The sequence below is a fragment of the Diadema antillarum genome, unplaced genomic scaffold, assembly GCF_040938485.1.
Source record: "Diadema antillarum isolate AM-2024a unplaced genomic scaffold, OU_Dant_1.0 seq00000931_RagTag, whole genome shotgun sequence".
NCBI classification, from domain to species: Eukaryota; Metazoa; Echinodermata; class Echinoidea; order Diadematoida; family Diadematidae; genus Diadema; species Diadema antillarum.
The window spans coordinates 1,203,199-1,227,618 of record NW_027271782.1 but is presented as its reverse complement, the minus strand read 5'-3'; the positions used below and the strand labels follow the sequence as shown (position 1 = coordinate 1,227,618).

Below are 24,420 nucleotides of genomic sequence, written 5' to 3'. Positions count from 1 at the left end.
ACTTGCGGTTTCAATATCACTGCAATTAAACTCCTGGAGACTAAACCAGGATATACATGAAACAGTCATAGAATTGCACATTTCATATTTTTAACAGGTGCTACATATGCTACACAGGAATACATGGATATGAAATTTGCTTTCAATGTAGGAAACAGAGACTAATATTGATAACAAAGCAATGGTATTTAAATATTTGTCAGAATCATTTGTGGTACATTGTACATTCATGCTCTTCTGAAATGAATAAGCCAAGAATTAAATTGTTCTTTCCAGATACTCAACAAATAAAAAAGTCAATCATATTTGATTTCTTTACAAAAAGGAATGAAAATTATTAAAGAAAAGGAATTAAAGATATTGAACAAAAATGTAATCCAACACATCACTGACTGTCTTGTTTCTTGTCTGATGACCTACAAATAATATCTAGAGATGAATCATTTCACAAACATTGGAATATGAAGTTATGACCTAATCCTTTTATGAGACCATGTCAGTTGTCTGGTTATCAATTCTTAATAGATGTTTAATAAAACATGTCTACCATGAACCAATAGATTATTACATGTATAATTATATTCAGATGTGTAGATATGCCTGGTGGCATGAAGTATATGACAGGATCTGTTCATATTTGACCTTCTAAATACAATATCTGCTGTTGTATGCATGGTTGTACAAGTGTATGTGTAAAAAGGAGACTTTCATGTGCATGAACAACCAAAGTCATTAACTTTAATTGCTGCAAAGATAGTGTGTGGATTAATGCATTTTCTATCACCCCTCGTAGTTCAATTGTAATTTTCCCATTGCATATAAACCAGTTCTATAGATATTTTTCTGAAGTTTATTTCATTTCCAATCACGCAGACATCAGATATAGACTCTATGATCTACTTTATTTACCACTGTGAAACACAAAATGAGAAATGAAGCATCATCTCCTCCTAGAGGTAGTTTTACTTGTAGCTTTGCTGGCACGAGACAAAATTCCAGGGTTTGGCACACGGAAATGAGTACTACAACACCACTCCAGACTGGGCCTCACATATTGATTGAGAGGTAAATTTTACTACAATCTTGAGCAAACGTGCTCACAAGAGAAAACATTTTTTTTTCCGGGGGGGGGGGGGGGGGGGGGGGGAGGTTCTTCATTCTTTCTGCAGCATTTGTATGTTACATGCTCTTAATCAACGGTTCTTTTTTTTAGGAAATAAATTTACTTTTCCCTGCCAACTATTTCTGAGATGTGAGCAATAGATCTGGGATCTCTGATGATGAGGGACCTGTGATGTTGCAGTCACAAACTGGTCTGAACATCAATGACAAACATATGCAGTGAACATACTGTATATTGGCAGCTAAATACTCAGAATCAAATATCTAATATCTTTAATAAGAACTATGTATATCATCTATACAGCTAATGGAAACATGATACCAGACACAATAAGGTGAGATGAAGCTATGGGCAATATATACTGTACCTCTCCTCTGATCAGAACCTGTCACTCTGTCTGCGACTAGTGTCTGGCAAACAGTTTGGAATAATTCCAACTGGTCAAGAGGACCATTTAACTCAAAAGCTTTGCAGTATCACTGGATCTAAAGCCAAAATAAAGATCCACAATATAAGCATTAAAAAAAAATACATTGACACCTTGGGTAGGCAACATGAAAAAAATAAGGAATATCAATATTTGTCCGTGAGCTAATCTTAACAGTGTCACCAACTCCCCTTGATCATGCTCAAACATCATTTGGAAAATCCTGCAGTTCATGCTCAACATTTTCCTTGCAAAAAAGAAAAAAAAAATGGGGGAAAAGCTCCACTATCTAAGAGGATCAATGTGTGAAGAAGAAAGTGATTGGCATCTTACCATGTTGGGAAAACTTGAACTTTGTAACTTTTCGGACGGCATTAAGCTTCGACAACACTGCAGAGTCCAACCAGCTGGCTATTTTTCTTATCAATGTCACACAGTCAACTCCCATGCATGTTTCTTCTCAAAGAAGTCACATCTAAATCCAACAGTTTTCTTGAAGTTTTTCCCTTTCTGCCAACTGATTGAGCCGCCAGCCATCAACGGCAAATTAGCCCGATAGATTCCCAAGGATTCCTCTCTGACGATTTCCCCCCTTGTTTTTCCTCCAAGAGAACAGATTTGGGAGATTCCACCGACAGAATCAATTTCCACGCAGTGATAGACACCAAAGTGATGGCAGCAGATATCCCATCCTTGAGGCACATTTGGTAAGAGAGGCACGCACAGTCCCATTATCGTATCTCCCCCCCCCCCTCCAAATGAGTCGCGCGTCATCGCGGGAAGAAGAGATAACTGACAACAGGTTGCGTGGTGGACACAAAAATATCTGTCACTCTTTTTTTTTGCAGTGGAGAGTGTGCCTCGCTCCACAACACGTGCCCTTACAATTAGTGACTGTCTAGGATCAAGTGACAAGTGGAACAATGGTCAAAGTGGTAAGAGAAGGAAAGGGGGGGGGGGGTAGTGTGTATGGGATGGTAGTCATGGATGTTATGCATGGAAGTGATAATCCTGTGACTTTCCTTCTTTTTTTTTTCTGCCGCTTCGGCAAACTTCTGTTCGGCACACTTGAGGCATCTGCCACCTGACAAATCATACCAAGTCAGTGCTGCTTGGAGACCCGTCTGCATATCGGGTATTACCTGTCATTTATTTTGGGCTCTTAAACACTCTACGGTATTGGCTTCAACCTGCTCCCAGAAAACATGCACTGTACAAATGTAGGTGCACAGGGTTACCGCTTTAGGAAATACTCCTCAATTTCTCCTCAAACCTCACCCACGCACTGAGATGCTGACCTAATTGATTCGATGATTCTCATCTCAAAAGAACTATCTTGTAAAGGCGTTTTCAAATCAGCCCGATAAAAATCCAAACTCAAGATTTTTTTCACGACTGCAAACACGCTAGGCAAAATGGGATATATCGCTCTAATTTCTTGAGGTGAATTCACATTATCAAATAGCGCGCTAGTTCGCAAATCATCCTGCTATTTCAAAAATTTCCCAAGTTTGAGTCAAGAAATTTTCTCAAGCTTAGCTTTTAGATTAGTGCGCTAATTAATCTGAAATCACATTATGAAGTAGCGTGCTATTTTGTCATCGGGATATGAAAATCCAAACTCGAGATTCTGAAAATAGCGCACTATTCCGAAACATCCGGCTGATGTGCACATGCCTTGGCTCATTCTTCAACCACAGGGCACAATGTCCTCTATGAAGTTAGCTGTAGATGTACATTTGTACCTATGCATACATTCAATTGTGTGAAAAATTTTCAGCAGTAGTTTTCAATGGTTATTCACAGTGAGTGACGTCATGTAGATACTGAATGCCACTACTAAACTTGTATTGTGTGTGTGCTTGTGTGTGTTTTTTCACAGTGCATGAATCCGCACTTGAACAATATGTACAAGTACAGTAAAAAAAACAATACTGTCATGCTACGCTGAAAGTGTCACACCAAGGAATATTAGTCAGCTTTGACAAGAAATACCATGCAATTGAATCAATGGCAGTGAGATGGAAAAAAATGAGAACAACACGGATGAGAGAATTACTTATATTTGCGGACAGGAAGAAGGCAGAGAAAATGTCTCCACAGGTCTTTGAAGGGAAAAAGATTTTAAACCAACAAAATAGAATAAACACTACAGGATTGTAACAAAGGGGAATACTGTAGAAAGACATGGTTAGAATATATAATTACCAAAAAAAAAAACCATTAAGAAATCTAGAGAAAATGGAGGAAGCATAGAAGGCAAGAATAGTGCTCATACATAGAATATTAAAGTTACTGAATTTTTAATCTAAAATATTGCAAGGCTACATATAAATATGCACAACAAGACTGATAAGTTGTAATTGTTCTAATTTCAAACAATTAATTTTACATAAAAATAATCTACTTGCTAAGGAATCAGTCTACTTTTCATCACTGTGCCAACTTCTTTAGGCATGAATTGTAAACATCAAGATAAATTCATCTGGTTAATGATTCTGCATTTTCAATTCAAACATTTGAATTATGCAAAATACTACACCTTAAATCAGTGGTAATCTTTCTGTGCAATCACACATTGAAGGAAAGCATGCATTTAACACAATAGTCAATCCAATTTTTTTTTTTCCTAAGGACCAAATGCTTCCTTGTTTGAAGTTGATTTAATTCTGGAAAACAAAGTTCTAAAGTGCCATAATGCATTGGCTCATAGTGAAATCTATTAAAGAAACACATGCACACACAGACACACACAAAAGAAACAAACATAAAAGCAGCTAGTTCCCCTGAAATACAGTAACTGATAGTAATCTCCATCTTCCAACAAGAGTAGGAAGTAACACAATCATGTATGAAGTAAATTATTTCTAAAGGAAGCTTGCATGTAACACAATAATCAGTCACAACTTTTTTTTTCCCTGACCAAATGCTTCCTTCTTTGAGATTGATTTCAAGTGGTAAAACAAAATTCAAAAGTGCCATACATTGGCTCATAGTGAAATCCATAAAAACAAAAACAGAAAAACATGAAACAAAAAAAGTGCTAAGCTAGTTTCCCTGAAATACAGTTACTGATAAAAAACACCTCCTTTCTCAAACTAGAGTTAGGAAGTAAAACATGTATGAATCACTGATTTTAAGTAAGAAATTTGCAATCAACTGATCTTAGAAAATAATTGCATTAAATGCTGCAAATTATTCACAAGTAATGCTGAATATCATATTCAACATTCTATCCCCTATAGATCTTCAGCATGGTCTACTGATGTATGATTGCATTATAAAATCATTAAATGAATTTAAATGCCTCCAAACCCAAACCACATGCAAACGGTGAACAAGGGCAAAACTTCCCAACAACTTCCTGCAAGTGGCTAGAAAACAGGATGCACAGGCAGGACGCATGCACCACTTCGAGAAACGTTGAGGAAATTAAGACCAGACTTGGGAGACGGAGATTTTGGAAAGTATCTCTACTACTTACTACCACACTACAGGATAGGCAGGAAAGTAGTGCTATAGAGAGGCAGAGAAAGAATGGCTATTTGTGATGCCCTCGTGGTCAGTATTTAATGTAGTGGATATTCAAGGAAGCTCACATTTGTATGGTCTGTCTGGCACTGTTTTGTCAGTTTCATTTCTTTTTAAACTGTTAAAACAATTGGTTAACCTACAAATCTTCTGTAGAAAACAACAGTCATTTACTAATCAATTTGAACACAAAAAACAAAACAAAACAAAACAAAGATTCCACCATAAACTTGATTAAGATGTAGGCCATCTCATAGACATGTTGCATAAACATTATTAAACTTTTCAGCAGATGACCATGAAAGCATTAAATGCTTTCTCTTTTTTTCTTACTCTTTTTACTGGACGTTTGGGTATTGTTTTCTGTAAAGTAAAATCAAAACAAAGAATCTCTTGGAATAATGGGATAAAATTGTTAAGTAGGCTCATGTTAAATACACGTAAAGCTTGATATAAATCATAGTTTCGCTTCTCCCCCAAAGATAATGAGACAAATATATGTAAAATCCGACACGTAGGCCTTCACAAGCATCAACATAAAATATGTCACCGTTTCATCGACAACACATCGTATTCAACTTGAGAGGAGGTGCACAATAATGTTGCATGGTTTTTATATGATAGACACAGTATCCATGATGCATATGCCATTCCAGTTTCTCCTTTTCACATTTTTTCCCATTCTTATGATTTCAAATCTAGTAGTAGTAGGCCTACCCATCTAATACTCTGCAGCATGCAGGCAGCCTGCATGGCAGCACACGCAGCGTACAGTATCAATGACATGTCATCATTGTGATCAGGAACATGACCAACACATATATTATTATGATTGCCCATTGTACACCTGGAGCCAAAACTTTACACCAGTAAATTTATTGGCAGTAAGAAACAATGGTCAATGGGATGAGAGAATTGGCAGTGGTACTCAGAAGGCCAGGCGAAAAAAAAACATTTCCCGTGTGTAATACTACCGAAATTCCATGTTTACTCGTCAGGAGTTAAAAGTTCTGCCCTCCTACTTAGTGGTAGCTACCCGGGGGAAGGAGCTAGCTACCAATACCAAAAGATCGAGTGTTGATATATTACAAGATATCTGCTATCCGGGACATACGGACCTAGAAGCAGGTATCATCGAAACTTACACCTGTGAGTAAAGAGAATTCTTACGAGAATATGTGATCAGTCAAATTATGAATGGGATTGAATTATACTCACTGTATACTCGCTTTATATTATTCCGTCTAGATCTATATTGTGTGATGGTAGGTAATGTTTTCCTCTCACAATTCAGAGCCCGATGGCGATGGCGATGATTACTTTCAACAGTTGCATGCAGATGCAGTTACCTTGCTCATTATAGAAATCCATTGGTGTTAGTCATGCAATCCGGAAGTGGTGGGTTGGACATTTCTACAGTACACATCTGACAAGTGGCTTATTTGGGTCGATACATTTGATGAGTAGGTAGTAACTATGGATCTTGTTTTAATGTAGAAAAGAAATGTTTATATTCAAGATCATTTTGGTCCAGAAAAAATGCATGAAAATATTTTTATTTATTATTCTATCATAAAAAAAATCAAACAGCAGGTTTATTTTGCAAATACTCTACATTATATTTTATCTGATGCATAATGAACCCTAAACTGAAAATGGAATCACCCCGCACATTTCTAAAAAGATGGCGAGAACAGAATAGGAGTGTCCGAGTGGAAGAAGAGGCCGCCGAAAGTGACAACTTCTCAAGCAGTATTTCAAGAAGTGTTTGGAAAAAAGACTCCTTACGTTTTCCTACAGCACACACTGCATGTTTGTCTGGCAAAACGGTAAATGCATGTCAGTAATTTGATTACTGATAGTACGAATTAGTTATTAGAGATACCGGTAGATGATAATAGAACATCGTTCTGTGTGCTGTGCGTGTGGTGGTGTGGTGATGCATATGATATGATGTGGTTCTCGCCAATTGAATTGGTACTGTGGTATGAGCTGTGAAGGGATGGATGTTGCACTGATGACGATGTTGCCTCCTGAGCTCCGTGTGTGGTGCGCGTACATGTACCTCCATCATACTCCCAGGCCTTTCCCTTGCTTGCATTAGGAAAACCGGAGAGGAGGAACGAAATGTGCAGATGCAGCTGTTCAAATTCATGTAATGCTGGGTACAAGATGTGTGCTTGGGTAGTGCTCGTAATTTCTATGCATATTAAACATGAACTTATCAACATGCAACACTCAGTAACAGAATGACTAACTACACGCAGCGCTGTCGCTAAGCGACAGCGCTGCACCTCTATTCCTTCGCGGACGTTGTTATCGTTCACTGTTTCCTTCATGAATATCTTTATTAATCGTGGAAAACTAAAATATAAGGAATTATCGTAATCTATGACCATCATTCAATAACCGGTATGCGATTTTTTGTTTAATTACGTCTAAAACTTACCGAAATCTATGGCTGAAATCAGGTCTGTAAACGTCCTTACTGCTTCACTCCTCATCTGCGTGTTATATGAATGGCATTCACTCTCGTATACTACAACGTAGGTAGTCGGGGCGGAAGTGATGAGATAGTCGGATGACCCCGACTAAAAAAGTTCAAATCATTGCCGGTGCAGCACGCGCGGATCTACTACAAGCTTTACGTAACACATGAAACGCACGGGCGCACGGGCGTACGTAAAAAGCAACCACTTCTGAATGCGCATGCGTGGTAGTTTGTTGCTTTTGTGAAGCTCTCGAAGGAAAAGATGCCACCGCACGATCTACTCCGAAAAATTCAACAATAAGGTCTGGATACCAACAAAACGCCGAATTCAACTCAACCATCAGGAAAATACGCTGTAGGTAAGTGTTGCAAATTATATTACTCTTAAAATCATACAAAATAAAAGGTATTTTATGTGATTTTGCCGTCAATAGTGACGGTCGTTTACAACGTTGAAACACTAACACATGTCAGACCCTGTGCGCAGCACAGTGTCTGGTCAGGCTACAGAATGACCATCCTATAGCACTCTGCTGCAGGAGTGGGCCTGAATTATCGTTACCTGTATTAGATTTCTACCAGAGCTGAAATACCTATGTCTACAATTATGCCCAGTAAGTCAAAGACTTGTATGTTTATGTAGAGGGCCAACTATACACAGCCCTGTCGCTGTACAGAAGTGTCACGAGGTGCACGGGACACTGAGGACAGGGACGCCATTGGTCGGTCTAGTACTAGTACGTAGTAGTAGGTGGCCATTCAACAGATCAACAATCCTGAGCCTGAAGAGTTCAGTGTGATGCATCCATGACCATGGGGTGGTCAATTTATGCAATCTGGATCTGGATTAAATGTATCCTATGTGCCTTGTACGCTACGTTTATGCTCCTGTTTCCAGTGATCATTGAGCGTAGACTTGAAGGCAGAAGGCATTAACTGATAATGCTGCCTGAACAGTATCTGCACGAATGCTATTCCAAGAAATCACTGCTCTCTGGCTAAAAGAAGTGCAGCAGCACCTTCCTTTATACAACTCAAAGCAGTTCTGTACCCCATTGCCAGCATTGGCTTTCTCATTAAAAGTTGATGCCACATGCCACAACAGGCCCAAACCCTGCTGTATATGCCAATAGCTATATTTAGCGAGTCTATTTGTTTTTTTAATCGGGACTGCATGACAATTTTTTTTGAGTGGATAAATTCGCGATTGTGGAGTACAGTACTGAATGAAAAAATTTGTGTATGTCATATTCATGTTGGGATGAGAGTTGATATTTTGGTGTGTTTTTAAATTTGTGAATAGCACCCGATTTGTGAAATTCAAAAAACTAAAAACCTCATGAAATATTCGGCATATACAGTATTTAGGGTAGCCCTACTACATATCGACCACCTTCTTTTAAACCGACCGCGTATAATTCGCGCACTGAACACTTAGTATGCACTTCTCTGCGCGCAAAGCACATAAAAATGGATTGGCTTTGAATGTAGATTAGGATGGTGTGGGAAAACATGATAATTCACTATTCAGTAATGGTTGTAATCAAGAACAAAATTTCGAATGAATATTTTCACCGAATCGTAATGACAGCACAATGTAATGTCTATGGAAGTTTCTAAAAGGCTTCTAAAAAGCTTCGTACAACACGGCGTTCAATACAACTCGGTTTGCGTGCATTGTCAATGCAAAAACAGCGGTAGATCCTAATAACAAGATTTACCGCGGGGAGCTGAAACGAGGCCACGCAAGTTCGTCAGTGATATTTTTGCACTGAAACTTTGAATCGAAAAGGGAACAACGGCATTTGATAGAGCTGGATTTTCTCAATCACGTAGGTCAAGTTTTTTACGTGAATTTCAGTGTTAAATATTCTTATCAAGCAAATAAACATTAGGCGGTCGATGAGTAGTAGGTCCAACCCTAAAACCTAATCCTAGAGATGTCAGGATGATGTATGAGACGATAGTTTTAGGCAGAGTAAAGCAAGCCACCCATAATTCGACCATAACACCATCCAAAATTGGACCGCTGGCTATATGTAGAAACCTGCTGTACAATTTTGACATGGGAGGTCAAACCTTGGGCAGGTTAATACAGAACTAGAAATTACATTTGTACCACCATAGTAACCAGTACTGTGCATGGCATCATCTTTCAGGTTTACTACTAGCCTAGATCTAGACAATAAAATATATTCATTTTTTTTTCTTAAATGTAGACTCAATGAAGGTCTTTGTGATGTACAATGTAGGTCTGGGCATGATGTTGATGACTGGGCCAATGGGGACAACATATTTTGTTCCATTTCAAGCAGTTTGATGTAGGATGGCACAGATAGACATGATCGTCATGAAATAAATGTCACACTGGTTAGGTTACAAGTGGTGGTCATACAGACAATGTGAAATGACGTAGCTAGTGTGGTTCTTTAAAGTTTTGATCTTTGGGCAAGGAAATTAGATTTCCAATGGAGGGCAACAACGCCGCCCAAAAATAGCCATTTGAAAGTAGGACTTTCCAAATTTGGAGGATTGCAATTAGCTATACGGCTCTCACCACTGGGGGCAGTAGACCCTAATGATTTCATTGTGGCCACAACTTCCGACTCTCCCTCTCATCTCTCCCCAGTTGCCAAAGTGTGTCCCTCTCTGAGAACAATTCAACCACAGCAACAACAACAAAAAAAGTACGAATCATTGGCAGAACCAGACTAGAGAACATGCAACGAACCCGCATGTTATTTTGTCAAGCAAGTAATGTGGGACAGCTTGCTAAAATCTTCATTTAAATGTAAGTAAGAGAAATCCCTCCTTTGATGCCCTACCAACTAGTTTCCAGTCAGTCATTGTGCGAGTGACAGGCAGTTGTGTTAGCTGTGCCAGATTGGAAAATAGATGTCACATGACCAAATTTAACCTTCAGCACATTAACCAATCTCAATAGCATTGCTAAAGTGCCCTCGTGTGGTCAGATGTGTACACTCATTTGCCTTCCCACTAAATGGTATCCCATTGAGCTGTAAATGAACATTCTCTACTGGATATTTCACTGACAGACTCATTCTTATTCCATTCAAACAGTTTTATCTACAGTTTCAGCATATCATGAAATCAATTTTAGAATAGGTGGTAATTGCATAAATTTACATTCCACAATCTTGAAAGCATAAATGGTATAAAGCGTAGTGATTGTATGGAGCTGCACCTACAAATGGCCACATATCTCATTGTAAACATTGAAAAGAATCAAGCATTTGATACGCTTATTTCAAGTTTGGTAATAGTGCTAGTGTTAGTGCTATCTCAACATCAGCACCAGCAATAAAACCAAACTCGAAATCAGTTGTTGTTCGCAGGTTGACCTCAAAAGTATGACATTTACACCACTGTAGTTCTGGTAGGTAGTATTGGGCCTGGTGTTGAATGTCATCTGCTTAACCAAGCTCCATGATTCTTGTCAACAAGTTACTTGCTTTTTCCCCATAGGCTTACACCATTCACTGGGAATCATTTGAAGATATTGTTTCAAGTTCATGTGATTACAGTGTATGTGCGAGACTCGCATTCATGTTCATGGATTCACGTTGTACATGCAAAGTCTTTGCTTCTGCATACTGTAAAAGTGGAAATTTTCACAGTGTTGAAATTTTTGCAGATTTCGCGCAGCCAGACACTAGTGCAAAAATAAAAGCACACGAATATTTTGCTTGCCATATAGTTGATATACAGTTGATGTCTTGATTCCGCGGAATTAAAAACATGCGAGCACAAAAAATTAGTCGTGTGAAAATATCCACTTTTACAGTAATGGTCACCCGTGGAACATACACGAAAAGTCTGGACATAAATCTGAGCCTGGGAGCAAAAACAAAATAATTGTATTTTGGAAAAGTAATTGAATTTGTGGCACTTTAATCGGTCTTCCCCATCAGATGTCTAGAACTAAGCATTCATCACTATTTTTGTTTTTCATAATTGGCCTGGACCAAGCGCCATCACTTTTGTTGTCATGCAGTGCCAGTGCAATCCTGTGGACTTCGCGGTGGTTTTTAGATCAATACTAGTAATTATGTCGCTTGTATTAAAGGACAAGTCCACCTTCATATACATAAGGATTGAGGGAATGCAGCAATATTAGTAGAACACATCAGTGAAAGTTTGAGGAAAATTGGACAATCCGTTCAAAAGTTACGAATATTTTAAGTATCTGCGCAGTCACTGCTGGAAGAGAAGACTACTACAGTGTATGATGTCACATGCGTACAACTATATAAGGAAAATAAAAAGAGAATTTCACAAAACTTTACTTTTTGAATAAAGTTCACATTTCTTCGACTTGCTACTGACGTATGTTAAGGGTAATATTATTCCCCCTGCCTTCTGAAAGAGAGAAGTCGAGTGTTCTTTTGTTATGCGAGAAAAATGGAAATATGTTGAATTTTCTTTATTCTTTCTTTATATCGTTGTACTCTTGTGACATCACAAGCTATAGTAGTCTTTTCATCCAGCAGTGACTGAGCAGAAACTTCAAAAATTCATAACTTTTTACCGGATTGTTCGATTTTGCTCAAACTCTCACTGATGTGTTCTACCAATATTGCTGCATTCACTCAACCCACATGTCTATGAAGGTGAACTCGTCCTTTAATCTGATTGGTGGTGGAGAAAGGCAGTAGCTTGGGAGATTACACTAGCACTGAACTTTAAATCACCCAGTGTATAAATGATGGTGTACATGTATATGCTCATAGACACTAATTACTGGCATGATATCAAAACAGACATCAGATACGTATTACGAGGTTCCCATTCATTGTGTAGAAACAGTGAGAGCTAATAGCACTCTTCGATAGTAATAAGTAGCAGCTTCCGTTACATATCCAATATCTTGTGGTTAATCTGGTAGTTGGTATAAATCAATACTTCATTGTAGTCATATCCAACACTGTAAAGCAAGAAATATTTGTGCCATGAAAAATTTGTGAAGTACATCTTTGTATGTACCTTTTCATTGTGGTGTGGTCTCCTGCCTGACGTAGCATTCAAATATTTGATAGTTTGTTTATTTGTTTGTTTGCCTTGTGAATAGCAATACAGGGATATTTTGGTCATAGCTTTGGCCTGAGTATGCTAATCAACCATTCTAATTGTTTGGCATTCACGGCCTATGCATGCATTTATTTTGTTGTGTGTATTGAAAAGAAATCCATTTGATACATTATAAAAAGTTCTTCCCTTTTTGTTTTTACTAATATTTGTTTTGTGTTCTCTTTCCTAATTTAAGTGACCTGATTTACAGAGAAGTTGGTGTGGGCAGGTCTGAGCTATAATCGCATTTCAAAACGTCTTTGTTCTTATTTACTGTCCAGGAATGCGTTTCTGGCTTAAACACATTTGCAACCACACTTTTTTCGGCATACTTCATAAACAATTTTTTCTAACCCCATGATCAAAACAGCTTTGCATATCAGCTGCCCGAAACTGTCTGAAAGTTGTATGGAAACCTTTATTCTGCACCAGAAGTGAGTTGCTATATGTATGCGCACCCATAGACATCCAGCCAGGACAGGGCGGGGTGTGCTGGTTCACCCATCACTCATCCTCTGTGCATGCACCAGAACCAAGTGTCTTCCTCAAGATACAGATCACACATGGGATGCCCTGGGGGGCTACAGGGGGCTATTTTAGAGGCTGTTCAGACAGACATAGGATGTGGTGCCTGCTGAATGGTGGGATGTCTACTGGGGAAATGAAAGGTCTCTGCTTCAATGCCCAGGGGGAATCAGACAATGCTTTAGTGTTAGGGGCAAGCAAGTATCCCCTTGAACATTTAAAAAATGAATCCACCCAATGTTCAAGTTTAATTCTCATGTGCGATGTAGAAAAAGTGAACAGCCAAATGGTAAAGTATAAGTTGGACATGGAACAAGATTTCAGGGGGTTTTGAGTTACATGTGTTTTTATGAAATGATATTTTATCACAATCACATCTATGCAAATCAGGTAGGGGGATGATTTTATCTTTTCAAGTTCCCACTGATCTGCACATGCATCTTCTCTAAACTTTTCAAAGGTAATGTAGAAAAGAAGATGGTGAAATGCTTTGCAGTAAGTAAAGTTTTTGTGCCTGAGCAGCAAAATAATACTGGTTACAGAATTATTGAAGTTAGATGATTTTTATGATATTTTCATTTAAAGTAAAGGTAGCGTTGTTAGGCAATGAAGTCAAGTTGCATATGATTTTGTAACCAGTGATAGTAGTCTCTTTCTGCAAAATTCAAACTAGTAGTTTGAGCTATTGTATGTTCCTTTTCTGAGGCTGAAGGTCATCTAATGTTTGAAATTGATGGACGACAGGTGGGTTGCAAAGGAGCTGATTTGTGTAAAGATACTGTTACTAATAAATGTGTTGCAAAGCAGTAATATGTGATAGCTTGGGGAAAATTCATGAAAACTGGAAGAAGACTGCTTATGTTTTATGATGATCGTTGAAGTGAGACATTGCTAAGTGATTAACCCATATCCGCCTACTACGTTAAACTATGTAAAACGCCATTCGTACCGAGCCACTACAGACAAATATTTGCACTCAAAGTATTTTCAACGTCACATCTCTTTCTAAGGCACAAAAAAAATAAAGGAAAGTTGACAAATTATGTATCAAAAGAAAGAGCATAAAATTGCCTTTAATATGATATAAATTTCCATGCATTTTGACCAATCAGAAAAATATACCAGTTGACAGAAGTCAGACATGATTTATGACAATATGAGTACTAAATATCATATTTGATATTTATTCATAAATCAAAATATTTTCTTCCTTTGCATGTAGATTTGAATATCATTTTCAAAATATTCAAAGCAAGAGCTTTACAGTGATATATGATACATGCATATTGTGATTTTCTAAGGAATAATTGGAGAAGTAAAAATATAATGCAATCGCTTTGTTTATGACAAATGGGCATTTTCCATGTAAAAATATCATTGACTGATGTGAAGAGACTGTTCTTTACAACCTTCTCTGAAATGAGATACCACATCCATCCCAATCAGTGCATATCACTTCAGGAGAAATGATATCAATTTGTGACCAAAATATCACACAAATACATGTATTTATAAAGAAATGTCATAATTACAAATGTAAAAATGACATCAAAATGACATTAAAAATGACTTTAAAATGACGTTATGTCAGCGGCAAGCTCGACTACGGAATTTTCCGTACTTCGGTGATTGCAGCGTTCCCGGCTTCTACGGGAAATTCCGTAGATCGGTGGATATGGGTTAAAATGCTAATATAGAAAAATTATATATCATATGTCGTAAGAACCGCTTTCATAGAATTGTGCAGTATTTCTAATGTCTAAGAAAAAACACTATTCTTGTGCAGTGACTAAAAAGTAATTTTTAAAAGTATCTTGAGGGGGGGGGGGGGGGGGGAGGGAGGCTCTTCTCAAATGTTTTGAGGTATATGATACACATACAGTACAGGGCTCACACCTGTAAATAAAATGGAATGTCCCAGACCCCTTCACAAATTCGTACCAAAGATACCAAAATAAATGAAGAAAAAAATTAATTAAAAATCAATGATGTAGTTTGGCAAAAAACTGAATAGCTGTAGATATTAAGTATGAATTCCTCTACAAACTGCATTTTGGTTGGAAGATGAAAGCTTTTCTGATGGAATTTGAAGGGACTATATTTCATTGGGTATGTGTACGGAAAATAGGTGATTTTTTGAGTGACAAGAACTCGTAGTCTGGCTTTGCGGACCCTTGGACAGAATTTGAGCAGAAGAACCCACCCTAGAAATTTGATGGATGAAAGGGTATATCTCACTTATCCAGGTTAGTGAAGATGAAACACCTCATTTCTCCCAGCTATTTTACAAAATTTTTTGAAATTTGAATTTTAACACACCTCTCTAGGGGGAATTATTTACCCGTGTGAGCCCTATATTGTGTTTTACATTGAGGAAACACCAGAGGGCAATTCTCTGTGATTAATAGTAGAATAGCTCCCTCTATAGACAGTAGCCAGGTAGTCTCATGAGTGCTGCTCAAATAGATGACAGGGTTCCCTTTGCATAATTGCGTGCCTTATTATCATAGCTAGAGGCTAACTGGCACTGCATATTTTTGGAGCAAAATGCAATCAGAACTCATTGTTAGAGTAAATGGGCATATTTCTCATCATTTGTATAATATTAGATTGTACATTGTACATGTGGCTATGTGTTTGTTATTTCCTGTAACGGTTTTATCTAAAGAAGTTAGTTCAGGGGTCTCCATAATATTTGTTACATGCAGTATGTCGGACCAAACAGAAACTTGCTTAATTGGCTTTGTTTTTAGAGGACAGTGGTCAAAGGTCAAATTCAGGGGTCACACTTTGCATCAAAACAGTAAGTGATTAAAAAGCAATGAGTATGAGGTAAATGAAAAATTGATAAGAACTTAAAAAAAAATAAAACTGTGTGTAGACATTGTTGATAATGAGAGCAGTTCATTAAGAATTGTTGGTAAGAGCATGGTATAGACAGTTTGGTATCAGAGAGCCAAAGGTCAAGGTCAAGTTATAATACTGCAGTGTTGATGATTTTACATTAGATTTAAAGAATTATTTTTACCTCGGCCAGGAGGTGAATGTTCTGCTCTCTCGGAGTGTTCCTCAAGTTTATTTGTAAATAGTTTAAAATGATGAAGAGCAAAAAATCCAGTCTCTATTATATTTATTTGGGATGACAGTGAATGCAATTACTTCAATTCTTCCAGTGACCTTATTCTTCATTTACAAATTCACCTTACATTATGTTTGCAGCATTTAGAGCTGTTTCAGAGTTAAGCTTGGTTGCAGACAGTTTGGTTAAAGGAATGATTTATCATTTGCAGATGAAACAAAAAGTCAGCTTTAGTGCTTCAAAATACATGTAGTTCTGAAATATGAGTTAGGGATAGAAACAACCAATGTAAAAATCTGAATCATAGTTAATGTTAAGTGTCGTTATATTATACAAAATGTGAACAATAGTTATAATAAAAATGTTACTAGACTAAACCATCTACAGTTATGGTTTAGTGAGAAAAATAGTGATATCTCCTTCAATTTAAGGCTTTATTGCAAAATGTTTACATGGTTGGATGTTTTGTGATAAACAACTGACCTACACATGTACATCACATGTGATATCTCGAACATTTTTTGAAATCACTGCTCCCAATGATAAACAGTACCTTTAAGTGTAAACGGTCATTTCATGAGGTCATATTTTGTGGCAACTGTGACTTGCTGTTGTGTGCTGGCTGCATCATACACAATAATTGATGCAGAGAATATTATTGTACATGTACTATCTTTGTAGGTTGCAATTTGGAAACAAGAAATATTTGCAGGGCCTTGTCAGGGAAGGTGCACTTAAAGATCCCGTGAGATGTCCTTGGCAGTCATAATGCAATTTTCTCCAAGCTGGTTGGTAATGGTGGTATCAATACTGCATATTGTATGTCCCCTAGGGTGATTTGGTAGTTGGTCTAAGCACACACACACACACACACACACACACACACACACACACACAGACACACACACACACACACACACACACACACACACACACACAGACACACACACACACACACACACACACACACACACACACACACACACACACACACACACACACACACACACACACACATCTAAGCAGTATTATCCCTTTTGAAATGACTGTAAAATCTAGAGGGAGGTGGTTTTTTAAAAAGATTATGACATCATAAAGATTGGGAGAATAGGTAATTCTCTCCCAAATGCCCTCTTGGTTGTTTTGTTTTGTTATACCTTTGCCAAACGAAGTTTGAAGGGGGTATATAGGAACCAGCGGACGGGCGGTCGGTCGGGCGGTCGGTCGGGCGGTCGGGCGGTCGGGCGGTCGGTCGGGCGGTCGGTCGGGCGGTCGGGCGGTCGGTCCGTTGCAAATCTTGCGTCGCGAACTACTTCCTCAGTTTTCAACCGATTCCCATAAAACTTGGCACAGATGTGTGCCTTGGGTTGTAGATGTGCAAGACATATTTTTTGACAGTACCCAAAAGTATGTTGCCATGGTAACGGCATATTATGGGCAAAAATGGGTACAAATCTTGCGTCGCGAACTCCTCCCACAGTTTTTGATCAATTTTTATGAAATTAGGTACAGATGTTCATCTGAATATGTTAATGTGCAAGACACATATTTCCGCAGTGGCAAAAAGTGCGTTGCCATGGTAACGGCATGTTATTGGTAAAATATAGGGCAAAATGCTTCATGGCAAAACTGCTTCATCAGTGTTCTTCCAATTCTCATGGAATTCATATTGAATGTTTGTCTTAGGATATAGGTCAGCATGACACATTTCTTGACAGTGACAAAAAGTATGTTGCCATGGTAACAGCTCACATATTATGAGCCAAAATGATGGAAAATTTTGTGTTGCAAACTACTTCCTCAGTTTTTGCCCAATTTCCATGAAACTTGGTACAGATGTGTGCCTTTGGTTGTAGATGTGCAAGACGCATTTTTCGACAGTACCCGAAAGTACGTTGCCATGGTAATGGCATATTAATGGCAGAAGATCAAGGAAAGATCTTGCGGATTTAACTACTTCCTCAGTTTTTTGACCAAAGCTTATGAAATGTTGTTTTGACCAATCTTGAAGCTTATAAAATGTTGTTTGGTGGGGGTATAACCAGTCGCTGTAGCGACATTTCTAGTTGTTTTTTGTTGTTTTTTTGAAATCTGAATGCACAATTGCTCCCCAAATCATGCTACCAATTAACTCACAGTGCAGCCCTGCTTGAATTTCATGCTGTAACACTCAGACAGAAGTACCATTTTGATACTTTATGCTTCTTTGTTTCGTGAAAAAAAAAATATTGCAATTTGAAATCTCTAGACATGTTTGATATTAGATATGGAGCACTCTTATACTGAAGTATCGATGGTGGTGATAATGATTGTCCCATTTGTTTCATATAGATTAGCAATCCATTAAAAAACTGTACAGATTCTCTTAAAATAACACAAAAGTGTAATCTAATTACCTGTAGTTGTAGAATATGATAATCACAGATATTGCATGTCAAATGTTATAAATATGTAAAGGGATCTTTTGTTTTTGTTTTGGCATATTTCAGCCATTTAGGTATTAAAGATGACCAGACAGACTTAATCATGGTGATAGAAATTGCATCAATTAAATGCAAAAGGTCACAAACACACATGTACGTAGAATTATAGAAATTCTATGTTTGTATTATCTAGCAATTTCTGTATTGAATATAACTATAGAGGCTTGCTTCTGTGTAGTCTGTGTACATTGTACAGATCATTCTGATAGGAGCTCCAATAAGTATTATCTGTACAGCGCCCTCTAACTCACAAATGTACCATCCTTGTAGAAGTCGCCACTCCTTTCTCCTCCTTTTCCTTTCTCCCCCTCCCCATTCTTTCTTCCTACTCCCCCCCCCCCCCCTTTCCCTTCCCCACCCTGGTGTCTGAGAACTGAAGCTCCTCCAGTAAAATTTACATTGTCCTAATCTGGTGAGAAGTGTCGTCATTAGAATAATGAGTTGAGAAACTCGCTGATAGAACTGGACTGCCTGGAGCCACAAACGATTATTGGATGCTAATGAACATCCCGCCAAATCAATGCAATTCATCAGCGACAGCCAGTATCGACGGGAGCACGTCAAAGAGGACTGCTCTATTTTCCTTACTTAATGCCAGTATCCAACTTTAAGATTTCAAGGTTATTTTCTGCATTTGACACTCTTCTACATAAAGAGCAGTGTATAGATAGAAAATTCTATCCTATCTTATAATCAAAAATATCATAGCTACTGCAGGATTTAATTTTCAGCTACTTAATCAGCCAAATGTAACTGATGATGTTGCCAATTTCCTTGTCAAAAATAGTTGATATCAACAAATGTTGTTAAATGTTGGGGTATTACAGTTCTTTCAATATTAACTTGCAGATTTGCGTAGTGGACGGCTGTAAAATTAACGTTGCACCTTCCACCCCAAGCACTACTGTATGTGCCGCACATTTTCAGGATTATCAGATATATTTTTAGAATTGGGATCTACATTGTACGTGGTATCATGAATGCTTGAATTCATGATTGGAAGCGGCAGTGAAGAAGTGAAAAATAGGTATTATTCCTTTTCAGGAGAAAAGTTATTGATTTCCGAACGTGGAGACAATTTACACAACACATTTGTTTACCAGAGGCAATATTTTTGAGAGTCATAAATTTGGCAAAGATCAGCTTACTCTCATAATTTCTGAATTTATATCATAACACGGCTAAATGTACATGTAAAACACATACAGGGTTCACCAGTTGAAAGCCTATATCTCATTGAATGCAGCACTGAAAAGAGTGTCATTACTTTGTGGGTGTTTTTTTTTTAGATATTCTAGATTTCATGTTAAATTTACATTAGCATTGTCTAGTGTATTCATTATGTCAGGCAAGAATCCAGTTACTCCGAGTCATTCACATGAACATCATATGGATGCAAATTACAAGTATCCACGGAATCAATCTCACTGAAAGTTGCGCAGGCAATTAAGGTTCTCCCCCCCCCCCAACCCCATGACGCAGGTTGGGAGGATTACGTAACAAGTATAACTCTTCCACCAATCAGAGTAGGGTATTGATAGATCCTTAGTGAGGCTACATGCAGCTTGCCTTGCTGCATAAAGCTTGTACTTTTTTCAGCCTTGGTATGGAAATATATCATCTCATTAGCATATCCTATACCAAATTCAGAAGTCCATTATGTATGAGCAGTTTAGGTGGTAGGCTAAATGAGCTGGTGTGTTGTGAATTAGTGATTCCTTCCAATATGGGATATTGGCAAGCCCTCCTCCCCAAATCAGCATTATTGCTACAGTATGTGATTAATGATCAATTGGTGTAAGTTCTGATTCATCCAGGTAACATGTAACATTCAATAAAGGTACAAAATTAAATACAGAAATAAACTAGAGAGGGGCCGTCAAAGGCGGCAGACCCACGCCTTGTACAAAGTCGGGGTAAACATACTGTGCATTCGGTCATCTACCAGAATTCGGTCACTTAATTGCCAGTGTCCTTTATCACCAGCCAGTGTGTTCTACCAAAGATCGTACACTGAAGTGTGCGATCTTTGGTTCTACAGTCACATCACACGCAAATCACATCATTTCACATACGGTAACACTCATTCACCACAGGAAAGTCCTTTAGTCTCCTCCAAAAATCCATCGAAAATCCCAAATTCCACTGTCAAAAGTGCAGATTCGGAACTTTTCAAAGCGCGCGCGAATTAAGTCCAGTTTTAAGAGTATTGTCTACGCGACGGGTCGCCGAAAAAGCGCTAAAAATCGAGAAATACGCCGTTTTCTTGCGGGATATTTTGCTTATAGCAAGCCGAGAGTGTGTTGATATCAAAGGTCGTATGAGTGTACGATCTTTGATGGTATCCACAAAAGCGCAAAAGAAAAACAAAATTTACGTACCCCCTAGGCAATTACCCCTATGATTAGTGTCTACGGGAATTATTCAATGCAAGGGTTAAATGCAAATGTCTACTGCACCAGTATTCGGTCACCAACGAGCGCCGCAACGTCCCCGATGCTATTTTGCACCAACAGGGTAGAGCGCGATGCATTTTCAGCGGCCTTGCACACGCATTGACCTTGAGTGCGCATATCGTGCAGTGTGACTGCGACCGAGCAAATGCTCCTCCAACGAAAAAAACAATCAATTTTAATTTGAAAAATCATCAAAATACGGGCCAGTTTGTGACGACGGAGAACGAACTTTCATAAATCCAGAAGGAGATAGTCCTTCAAATAGGCCTAAACGTAAATTTCGGAATTCTTACGAACATTTGAGCAGCGAAGTCCGATCGTTTGGGAGTTTATGTTTTCGTATGGTAGCGGAAAATCGCAAAGTGAGAAACGGGAAATTTTCGGAGTGGTCACTATACCATGGGGTCAAAACTTAAAGGTCGCACAGAATTTGCAAGGGTCAACCGATTATCACCAAAATCTAATCGATTCTTTCCTGTCATTATCCAGACATCCCCTGAACATTTCGTGCAAATCCGTTTACCCGTTCTCTTGTTATCTTGTACACAAACAAACAAACAAACAAACAAACAAACAAACAAACACACAAACAAACAAACAAACAAACAAACAAACAAACAAACATACGGAACCCTTTACATAACCCCTGCCGATTTTCATCGGCGTGGGTAATAAAACATTAAGTCCAGATGAATAGATTACTGTTGTACCTTTATTATGTGATTAATGCCTTATATCACACATAGTCTCTCCACAGATGCAACTTCAGGGAGGTACGAATATAATGGCATGAATGTTGGGTAAATACAGCTGAATATCTATTCCAAATTCAAAGATAATGATGTTCTGTCATATGTTCTGTATCATCATTTTGTAAGTGTCAATAACACAGACAAAATACCGGGATGTCTATCGCAATTTAGATATAAGAATTTTTTTTTTCTTTTTGCTATTTATAGGGACAGATATATCTCGCTTATTGCAGATTGCGTCAGTTTGTAGACCAAGCTGCGCATGCCTGAACTCTACCGATATGATGATGTATTCCTGTTTGGTGCCATTTCCAGCTAGAACAAACAGAGTGATAAAAGTTGAGTCGACAGGAACAAAAAGTACAAACAAAGAAAAAAAAACCCCTCAAATTCTAATCTACAAAAATCTTTGTTCTTCCTTTTTTATAACCTGAAAGTTTAAAGAGCTACCAGGAAATTCTTTTCAGTCCGAGCACTGTAAAGTTTAACAAAATGAATATTTAATGGGGGTTGTCAGTAAAGAAATAGCTCCCCCTGTAGCTGAGATATGAACAGGAACAAAGAGGTGCAAAAGGGAATATCATGGGAACCATCTTTGTGTGTACTGATGTGTGCCCAAAGCTTTTCCATCTGTTGTGTCACTCTGTTCCCACAGACATCAGAGTTGCCCAGCTAGTTTGAATTGAACCTAGTTAACCTTCACACCAAAGCTAAATCGAGGTCTAAGTAGTGTTGCAAACAATACCCCAAATGGGATTTCCTTTCTTCTTCTTTTTTTCTTTCCTTTTTTTTTTGGGGGGGGGGGAGCAGATATACATTTACAAAACTTGCATTTAATGCCTTGGACTGGAATATCAAAGGCATAATTTACCTTTTGCAGATGAAACAAAAACCCAGCATTAGTGCTTCAAAATAGTTCTAAAATGTGAAGTAGGGATAGAAACAACCAATGTAAAAATTTGAACCAGTATAACAGATGTTAAGTATTGTTGAATATACAAAATGTGCACAGTAGTTATAATAAAAATGTTTCCCGACTAAACCGTCTACAGTTATGGTTTAATGAGAAAAATATTGATATCTCCTTATATTTTAGGCTTTATTGCAAAAATTTTATATGGTACTGTTAGGATGTTTTGTGATACAACTGACCTACATATATGTATCAAAGTGATATCTAGAACATTTTTTAAATCACTGCTCCCAAGGTAAACAGGACCTTTAATACTTCTTTGTTATGGTAAGCACTGGTAATGCATGTGCATAGAGGGGTGTGTCTTTTATTTCTCAAGGTCCTCGGTTCATTCGTTTGTTTTTTTATTATAAATCATTTTCACATCAAGCAGTAAACCTGATTAACTGTCAGTCAAGAGTACTTTACATATTTCAAGCAACACAAAAACTGTAGATCATAGCGAGAAGAACTGTTTAATCATGCATTTTACACTTGTATACATGTATGTACCAAAGCTGTCGGAGCATGGCATCCATTTGTGTGTGTAACCATGGCAACCCTGTCAGTCTTCCCTCCTGTATATGTTTTGATGCTATGTTCTTTCCTCCAAGGCCGACTTGCCTGTCATGGCACATTCTTGTCACAGGCTATATCATTTTTTTATTATTATTATTTTTTTTAAATGCCAGTGTTCATATGCACTGGTCAGGCCAGTTTCATCACACCCTGTGCAGTATCCTGTACTTCAAATTCTGGCCAGACTGCCAATTTGAGAACTGTGTGGCACCCAACATGTTTTCGGTGGAGAAAATTAGCTCAGAATGTCTAGGGGCCGCATTTTGAGACACTTGGTAAATGAATTTTGTCAGCGATTATAAGCATGTAGCGAGTGATTGATTCAGATTCCTGCTCACCCCCATCAGTCACTCGCAAACACCACACAGCTGGGTCGTGACAGCTCAGCTATGAGGGGGCCTTTACTTCTAGTATTGAAGTTTAAGTACAGACTGCACACACACACACACACACACACACACACACACACACACACACACACACACAGAGGCAAACACACACATACATGGTGTAAAGTGCACCCTTATGGTCTTATCTTTCATGCGGCTGTAAAAATCGTGAGCGATGTATGTTTGAGTTCACTGGTGGTGCACTTGGCCCGGCTGGATCGAAAATAGCTCACGGGTGCTGGGCCATAGTAGAGGTTTCACAGTTGTGTGATAAATTCGGCCTAGGGATCTCACGTAGGATTAAAATCCCTCTGAACCTTTGTTGGAAATACCTGATCGTGAAATACAACTTGTACTTACATCATGTTGAACAAGTTTTTGGTATTGAGTTGGATGAATAAATACCATTGGATAGGTAAAGCTGGCTAAAAAAAAAATGGGGGGGGGGGAGAGCTACGTAGATAGATAAAATTGTCGCTTTGATGATAGATAGAGTGATGGGAGGTGTAAAGGTGTTTTTTTTTTTTTTAAATTCAAACTACTAT

At 38.1% G+C, this 24,420-nt stretch overlaps 2 protein-coding genes across 3 annotated transcripts in view; one reads left to right on the top strand and one right to left on the bottom strand.

The window, feature by feature from the left end:
• Positions 1–6,390, bottom strand: part of LOC139741483 (uncharacterized) — a 149,279-nt gene extending 142,889 nt beyond the window's left edge. Inside the window, exon 1 of the mRNA XM_071652068.1 lies at positions 6,300–6,390. The gene's annotated coding sequence lies outside the window, so the exon portion shown is untranslated. The remainder of the gene's footprint in view (positions 1–6,299) is intronic.
• A 379-nt stretch (positions 6,391–6,769) lies between these two features.
• The window catches only part of LOC139741454 (protein kinase C iota type-like), a 127,868-nt gene continuing 110,217 nt past the window's right edge, over positions 6,770–24,420 (top strand). For both annotated transcript variants that reach the window (XM_071652040.1, XM_071652036.1), the window contains exon 1: positions 6,770–6,910. The gene's annotated coding sequence lies outside the window, so the exon portion shown is untranslated. The remainder of the gene's footprint in view (positions 6,911–24,420) is intronic.